We start from the raw sequence: 9652 nt of genomic DNA on the forward strand, positions 1-9652 counted from the left end.
GTTACATTTTTGCTGAACTGCTGTGTGGGCTACTATCTAAACTTGTGTCCCTTCCCCCATTTACTTCAGCAGCACCCACCCACCCCAAGTTAAAGATAAGTACACCAGTTTCTGGGGAACATGGGAGAGAGGGTGCGCTTGCACCGACTCCTGCTTGTGGGTCCCTGGTCAACAGCTGGTTGGCCACCGTGTGAACAGAATGCTGGACTAGTCTGATCCAGCAGGGCTCTTCTTATGTTCTTATAGTTTAGATGCTGAAGGACAATCTTGTTTTTGCTTGTCCCTCCTCCTTTCTTAAATTGGGGGAAATTTGTTTCTTTGGCTGTACACTGGAAACACATTCTGCATGACAGCTTATTACAGCTCCAGCATGTTCAGCTTGGGTTTGTAAGGCTTCCTTTAAATTTATAACTGAGCCTACTGCTTGTGCTTGATTGGAAGGGATTTTGCTTGTCTTCCTCTTCTGCTGGTTGGATTGAATAGGCAAAGGCAGTACTGGGAAAGGTAAGCAAAGGCATAAGGACAGACTATGTCAACTCACACATAGCAACCATAATGGCTGAATACTGAGTCATTAAAGTGGAATTTTTGACTCCACATGTGGTGTGTTTTGTGTGTGTGTGTGTGTGTTTTGTATTGTGTGTTAGCCAGGAGCTTTTGTCTTGCCTTTGTACCAGTGCAGCCTGGATTGTACAAATACAACTAACAGTGGCACATATATTGGTTCCCAGTTTATATTTTATTTTTTAGTGTAAATACTTACAAGTCCACTTCCATTGAGCACTGACCTGCGGTAAACTTCTGGTCGTAGATGAGTCTGTGGGTGATTAGCTCCATTGTATCCATTGATTCTGCTAAGTTACAAATGATGGTGTCTCTTACTAGAGAGCCTTGACTTACTTGGAACAGCTTCTGCTGCCTGCTCTGAAGAATGAGGAAGCTCGTACTTGTGAGGAAGGGATACCCAATGCTAAGTGGAGTTGTAACATGACGCCTCATGTCTGCTGCTTATCTTACTGAACTTTGTTTGATACATTGTCATGAGTTAAAATGGCAGGAGGGAAAACCTCACTGCAGAATTTGGAGTCTGAGAGTCTGTAACTATAAAATACAAGTGCTGTGTATTTTGCCTCTCTCTCTCTCTCTGTGTGAAGTGTTTAAAAACCTACATTGCTCTGGTTGCCCCATAACATCAGAACCTGCAACCCCAGGTATTCATAAATCCTAGTCCAAACAAAGCCCAATGATTAATTACATTTTTCATAATTTCCCCCTTGGTTCACAATAGACTTTCCTAACTTGGTGCCTTCCAGATGTGCTGGACTAACTCCCATCTTCCATAATGGCTGGAGTTGACAGGAGTCAACTCCAGCCAGAATGGCAGGTCGGCGAAGACCACCAGTGAGCCTGCTGCAGCTGGATTGATCCCTCCCCTCACAGGGCTGTTACCAGCAACTCCTCTGTAGGAAGAAACCTACCCAGAAGAGAGAAGGAGGCAGGCAGGCAAAGATCACCTCACAGCCCTGCTTTCTATCACATGGTCTTGTGGGAAGGGACCCAGAAGAGAGCAGCATCTCTATGAGTTACTTTTTATGTTGTTTCAAATGTTTTTATTAATGTATTGTTGTCTGTCTTGTAATCCTCCTTGGAAGGATTTTTATCCTGATAGGTGGGCAGGATCTACACTACTGCTTTAAAGTGCTTTATAACAGTTTTGACAACTGTTGGGGCCCAGGACACACTGCATACATATACAGTTGTCAAAACTGTTATAAAGTGCTTTAAAGCAGTAGAGTAGATCCGGCATAATTGTAATAAATAAACTTCTGGAGGACACCCGGGGGGTGGGGGAGGCTGGTTTGCAACATGAGGAAGGGGTGTTCTGAATTTCAGGGATTGTTTCTGGAAATGTATGACTGAGGCAATGCTTAGGGCAGCCACAAGGTAGGGAAAAGATGAGGCATGCTGATGGTTTGCATCGGAACTGCTGTAAGTGACCCTCCAAAGACTGGAGGACCGATCTAGTTGAGCCAGGTGAAGTTAGAAAATTACCATACAGACAAAACGTGTATAAATTCACATACTACACAATTAACTTACAGAATTCACTGCCAGGAGATATGGTAATGTCATTCGTTTAGATGGCTTTAGAAAGACAGCTGATAGATCCTTGGAGGACAGGTTTATCAGTAGGAGAGGAGTGTTTCCTTCAAGGCCTACTTCTGGGCTTCCCATTTGCATATGGTCATGGATGGAGATGAGAGGCAGGACTAGATTGGACATTTGGTCAGAACCAGCAGAGCGTGATACAGAAAGCACAAGAGTGGGCCAATGAGCGGTGACATGGGTTTTCCTGAAAATTTTGTATCAGAAAACATCCAGCTGCCCTAAATCAACGGAATCCTGATATAGTTTGTTTCTTTGACTTGCAGTTAGTAAATATATATTTTAATGACTTGCAGTTATATATTAAATGTATAACTGCAGTTATATAGTTATTATAACTTGCAGTTATATATTAAAATATATATTTTAATTGACTTGCAGTTAGTAAATATATATTTTAACTGCACATGCTGTTTAAATATCAGGAAACTATTCCCCCCTCCCCACTAGCCAAAAGAAGACAAAATGAAATGTTTGATGAGGAAAATAAATAAATCTATGCAGTTCACTTAGGGCACAGTCTGTTTAGACATAAATAAGTCCTACATCTCCCAGCATTCCCCAGCCAGCCTTGCTTAGGGAATGCTGGGAGTTGTAGGATTTATTTCTGTCTAAACATGCATAGGATTGCACCTTAAGTCTGATTTAAATATTAAGTTCAAACAAATTCAAACTGGAAATGATTTTTATTAGAATATTTGCAAATATTTAAAACAACTCAAATAGCAAGAAAGAGGAAGCTTACATTCCCTCAGAAACATTTATTTCAAAAGCATATGCTTCCCTTCCATTAGATTTTAAGTAATGAAGACAGGCTCTAAAAACTGCTAATGCTTTAGCATGCCTGAAGCGCTGTGTGCGTGAAAGTATATGCTTCCTAGGGAGAGTAATTTAAAAAGCGTTAATTGCAACTCTGATTTTAGATTTGCCTGGTATTGTATGTGGGACACTTGTCCAGTTTAACCAATATTATGTTCTTTCACCGTCCATAAGAGTTCAGTGATTCCTATGCCCTGTCAGACTGAAGCTAGCAGGGTGGGGAGGAGGGGTGGAGGCGGTCTTTGCCTCCCCATCCTCCGTCTTTGGTTAACTGCCCAGAGAGCTTTGGATATGGGGCGGTATATAAATATAATAATAATAATAATAATAATAATAATAATAATAATAATAATAATAAATTTCATTAGACAAACTTTTCAGCCCATCTAGCGAGGGTGCTGTGGAGGGGGGAGGGATGGAGGCTGGAAGAGGCTCAGGCTATCTCATACCCTGGCCTCTCTGGTCTCCTCCCCTCTCTGCCCACTGGAACACCCCCCCCCTTTCCTCCTCCTCTTCTTTGGTCGCTTTTCCAACCTAGGAAGGCAGTCAGTGTGGTTCCTTCTGTGTCAGCTGTGAGGGGATGGGTTGTGTGTCAGATCTCAGACAGCCCCTTCTGAGGGTTTTTTCAAGCATTACTCTGGTCCCTGAGACAGTAAAACAATGAATTTCTAAAAGTGGGAAAAATCTGTAGAGAAATCTAGTACTGAAAATATTTCCAGCCCATATCACTGCTAAGTCTTGTACATACTGCCACTTTCCTCATGCTGTGAGTAAATATGCCTCAGATCAACGAAGGCCAAGATACCTGGTTAACACAAGGGAACACCTGAAACTGATGTGAAAGCTATATTCACTCTTTTATTTTGACCCAAAAGGCTTCTAACAGGATGGATGGATGGATGAAGTCAAGGTTATTTTAAATTAAAATAGTAACAAAGTCATAAGTTTACATTACATCTTCTTTATGCAATTTACATAGTTTTGGAATGAATGCATACTAATTTGGTTGATTTTAATAATTAGCACACATAAATTTGCAAGTTTTGCCCCATATTTCAAAACCTTTTCTCATGTAGTTCATGTGTTCCTTTGCAGTACATGATTCTATCTTGTTAAAACCAGTTGGAGGGGTGGGAATTAGGAAATGTATAAGGACTCTTAAGCAAAATCATTTACTTAAAAACTAAGCATTTTGAACTTTTCCAGAACCAAGGGCTGAGATGGTACATTACTAGTCAGAATACTTTTCTCTTTGGGATGGAGAGTAAATGTCCATGCTGTTTTGTTGCTAGTGTCATAAATATTCACAATTTGGGAACAGAACACATTGTAGAGCTAGCTAATTATATGCAAGACCAACCAGGTGGGCTTGGTATATGATCCTAATGAGATACAGGAGGCTTTTCCAGTTGTTGGCTCCAAGAGGAAGCCCACAGTGATAAATGCTACATGATCTGCTATGTCATATTCATAATGCTTGGCCTAAAAAATCAGACATTTTCTCTCCCTGTTTGTTCTTTTGCATTAAAAAAGCTATCTTTAACTTAGCGTATTTATAGGGAGTCATGAATAAATTTTTAGAGATCGTTATAGGCTTTAATATGTGTGTATTAAATTTTCATTTTCAAACAGTTTATTTTTAGAGACACATGGTTGATTTTTTAAAAATTTGGGGATTATTTGTTTTGTACTATTGTATTATTAACCATGTTTAGAATTGGTTTGTCTCCTCTTACTTACATGTTTATTGTCAATTCTCCTAATGAATGTTATATGATATCGTTAGTATAGAAATTATGGATGTAATCCTATACCCACTTACTTAGAAGTAAATTATTAAGCTCATTCGTACTTGCTTTGAGTGCACATGCATAGGATTGCGCTATAATTAATGAGAAATTTACATGAGCTTTGACTAGATAGTTGGAATAACCCATGGAAAAGCTTGCACATATTCTTACATGTATTTTAAAGCCTGTTGGTGTTTAAGACATATTTCAAAATGCACTTAAGAAATTTCAAGATGAAACACAGTGAGTAGCAATCATAGAACTATAGAGTTGGAAGGGACCTTGGTCTTCACTTCAGTTGAACTATCTGCTCAGTACAGGATCTGCAATGCAGGATGCAACTACAGCATCCCTGACGGTTGGCCATCCAGCATCTGCTTAAATATATCCATGGAAGTAGAGCCCAACACTTCCTGAAGCAGCCTGTTCCACAACTGAACAGCTCTTACTATCTCCTAATGCTTCACTGAAATCTGCTTCCCCATAGTTTCCACCCATTGGTCTTAATCCTGTCCTCTGGAGCAAGAAATAACAAATCTGTTCCATCATCAGCATGACATCCCTTTAGATATTTGAAGACTGCTTTCATGCTAACGATACCACATCATGCCAGTCCTTTTCCAGCTTCACTGGCTGCTAGTCCAGGTCCGGGCCAAATTCAAAGTGCTGGTATTAACATTCAAAGCCCTAAATGGCTTGGGGCCAGGTTATCTGAAGGAATGCCTCCTCCCATATGTACCCTAAGATCATCCTCAGGGGTCCTTCTTTATGAGCCCCTGCCAAAGGAAGTGAGGCAGGTGGCTACCAGGAAGAGGGCCTTCTCTGCTGTGGCACCATGGCTGTGGAATGAGCTTCCTAGAGAGCTTCGCCTGGCACCTACGTTATACTCTTTTTGATGCCAGGTGAAGACCTTTCTATTTTCTTAGTATTTTAACAGTTTATCATCTTAGTTTTTTAACTTTGCTATTTTAAATCTGTATTTTAAATCTATATTAATCTCTGCATTGCTGTTTGGTTTTAACCTGGTTGTGCTTTTATGTTGTACATTTATACTGTGTTTTTATACTGCTGTTTGTTTTATATTTTGAATTGTCTTCATGGTTTTAATTTTTGTGAACCGCCCAGAGAGCTTCAGCTATTGGGTGGTATAGAAATTTAATAAATAAATAAATGTCTTCCCTTAAACTAGGGGTACACAACCCATTGCCTGCATGCACTCCTAGGCCTTAGATGCACACCACATGGGTTCCTTGATCCCCTAGCTGCTGCTGGATCCTCCCTGATTTCCCACCAACGCAATGTTACTGCATCCACTGCTATTTTTTTTAATCAACCTCTGAGTTGCAGCAGTATTTCTTAAAATGTCTGATGGGATGTATACAAATAATTGAGAAAGTGTGGTGAACATTAGTAAATATGACATCAAGAATGAATTTTATAAATCTGTTAATACTTTAAAGGAAGCCAGTTTCTATTATTATAAATAACTTGGGTTTTTCTCGTATTAAGACTTGAAAACCAGAGCCCAACATTTTGTCCTTCATGCATGACAGTATATTCACTCTGAGAAAATCAGTACAATCTATCAAAGTTGATGGAGATTCTATGATCCTGTTCCATCTGCACAGCTGGGACTGTGCACACACAGCCCTGTCAGATAACCAGCAATTACACCAATCAGCTGTTTGGGGGGGGTGAGGCAATGAGGGACTAAATCAAGATGCCTGTTCTTTATCCCAACAACTGATGAGCTCTGTTGATGATTTTACTGAATGTGGCTGTCCTTGGGCTGGGTTGGGAGGGAAGAAACCATGTATCTAGTACCTATTTGCATGCAGGCGTCTCCATTCAGCTGGGGCTACTCATGAGGAAGCAAGCTTACATATATAACCCATTGTACATAAAATTCAAAATGCAAAGTCAAATATTTCATGGCTTGGTTACATTACGACCATTCAAATGAGCATCTCCCCCCCCCCCCGTGTGTGTGTGTGTGTGTGTGTGTGTGTGTGTGTGTGTGTGTGTGTGTGTGTGTGTGTGTGTAGAGAGAGAGAGTGTGTGAATATAGAATTTTGTCTCAGAGGGAGAGAGAGAGAGATACACACATCTCCATACACGCATATTAATATCCAGGGGGGTGGGAAATCTACATTCAGTCAATGTTTTTGAAGGCTGAAGTTGCTTCTCCTGCCCGCAGCAGTACCCACAGAAGGAACACAATGGGTCTCAGTCATATCTGGACCCCAAATGCTTTCTAAATTACACACAATAGATTTAAAATCTTAATGAATTGATTTAGAGAGTTTAAAAGAACAAATGCTGGTGAGGTGAAAATACAAAAACTTTTAGAAGTGCATTTCTAAATCCATGCTCTCATGTAGCATAAGTAGTGATGGGAAAGAGTTTTTATAAAATGTTCCATCTCTAGCATTTTCCTGCCATGTTTTGGAAAACTGATGTTAACAATAAAGATTCAACTCCAGTTCCATTTTTCATCTATTTGGTGGTGGATGAAACAGATGACCTGCATTCTTATCAATCTGCGTTCAGGCCTGGGTTTGGAACAGAAACAATCTTGGTTGCTTTGGTGGTTGGCCTACAAAGGCTCCTTTTCTCACTGCACAGCAGGGAAAAGCTGAAAGGCCGTTTCCTCCTATATGAACCTTCCCAGAGCCTGCATTCAAAATCTGTGACCCTACTGCATATCCCATGTGAGGTTGATGGGGACTCAAGACAGGGCCTCCTGGGTAGCAGCAGTCCCTCCTGAGGGAGGTTAGATTACATTCCTCATTATTGGTATTTAGATAAACTATACTCTTCCACCAAGCTCTTAGGGTTAAATTCAACATCATATTAGCAGGACTTTCTCACTCTATCCTCTCCCCTGCAGCCTTCTACACCACCCCAAACGTCTGCTCCAGAGGTTTGTCTAAAGAAATGGTAGTTGACTTTTTACCTGCAACAGCCTTACTAGAAATGTTAAAATCCACTCCTCGGTCCACACCCTCACCATCCTGTCTCACCCTCCTTTTTATCCTTCTGCTCACTGTAGTGCTCTTTGCCTGCTGGAAAGGATATTGCGGTCCTAGCATAGCTTTTTCTCCAGTCAGTAGAGGAGGAGATGGCTGCTCATGGCAGGTAGCTTGCTTAAGTCTCTGGCCCCAGGGTTGGATGATGATTAAAAGTCTACTCAAAGCAAGGGAAGCAATTGTGAAGCTCCTTCCTGTTGCTATGTGTCGTGGTAAAAGTAGTGACAACTCCAGTACCATGGACAGCAGTGTTGTCATTCAGGAGCTTCCCAAATGTAACTACTTTTGCAGAGAACGAATAGGTTTAGGAAGATTCTGCTCATTTCTTTGTTGCTCTTTGTCTGTAAATACTGACACATTTCCACCAGGCTGTTAAAATATTTGGTTTCTTTGCTGTAAACCTGACTGGACAATCATTCTGTTGTTCTTTGGTGGGTCTTATTAAGTCCCCTATTCTCATTTTGGATTATGTCTGAAGAGTACATCTCAGTTAGTGTGCATAAATCATGAAAGTGAAGCTGTTTTTCAGTACCAATACTTGTATCTAATAATGATTTCTGTTGTCACGCAGAAAGTAAATGGAAGGAGCATAATTCAGATAGACACACTGATGTTTGTTTTGGACAATAGGGACATGAGTCTCCAAAACTGGGGTGGGGAGGGCCATCTTTTCTGCCAATGAGTTGCACACTGACCCGTTATGTTTTAGATGCAGATTCTGGACCTAGGAAGAGACCAACTGTGTACAATCTAGAAAATGCGCCTTATACTTCCATCAAGCCAACTGTCATGAAAGATACTCTCCCCACCCCACCCATCCTTCCTTGAGGGTATAACTGCACAGGGTATTATATGTACTTATATATACTGGCCACAATCCAATCCACCACAAGTGGAACACCTGCAAGGATAGGATTCCCATAATCTCAATAAAGCCCTGTTTTTGCCCATTCATGCTCAGGCAAGCTTCACTGCTGGCCATTAGGAGGGATGGAAGGTGCAGGTGCACCTCTCAAGTCTCCATCTAGAGCTCCCTTTTTGCTAGTTGCTTGTATTGAGAGGAGGGGCTAGATGGGGATATGGGAGATTCACACAGACCTCCAGTTTCCCCAAACAGCATATTGTCTCCCCTGCACGCAAGTGTGTAGTGATGGAGAGAAACAGGGCTCTATTGAGCCTTTATGAATCCTACCCACACAGGTGCTGTGTCTACAGTTGGACTGCATTAGGAATAGGTGGTACACTATCCTGCCTCTATCCTCATTCCTGTCCATAATTACAGTTCCACTGCTTGGTTTCATATTAAAGAAGCACTGATATTTCTCTGTTGCCTGTCCTTCTCATCTTAACAAGCCTTCTGGAATGTCCTTTATTCTATTGGCATGTTGCTGTTGCTGTCTTACTAGAACTCTTTCTCCTCAACTCCCCTTGCCTTAGAAATAATACCAAAGGGTGATAATTTAATGAATTACTCTAAATATTTGCAAAAATCTTCACCAGTTTTCTCACCAATTAAGAAATCCTCATTTCTTAATTGTGGGTGTGAAAGAGGGTATGATGATTGACCTTGCACACATACTCCTGGCATCTATGCTATTCAATAGAGTTGTTTTAAGCTCCTCCTCTTTTGTGTTTTAGGAGTCAAAAGAGGAAGAGGGAGGGGAAAGCAGGAGGAGAGACTGTTTGAATCACAGGGAAAATCAAATTTGGTTTTGGAGATATAGCATATGAACATAAGAAGAGCCATGCTGGATCAGATCAAGGGTCCATCTAGTGCAGCACTCTATTCACATAGTGGCCAAACAGCTGTTGACCAGGAACCAACAAGCTAGTCGTGGGTGCACAGCA

This window comes from Elgaria multicarinata, chromosome 2 (genome assembly GCF_023053635.1).
Source record: "Elgaria multicarinata webbii isolate HBS135686 ecotype San Diego chromosome 2, rElgMul1.1.pri, whole genome shotgun sequence".
NCBI lineage: Eukaryota > Metazoa > Chordata > Lepidosauria > Squamata > Anguidae > Elgaria > Elgaria multicarinata.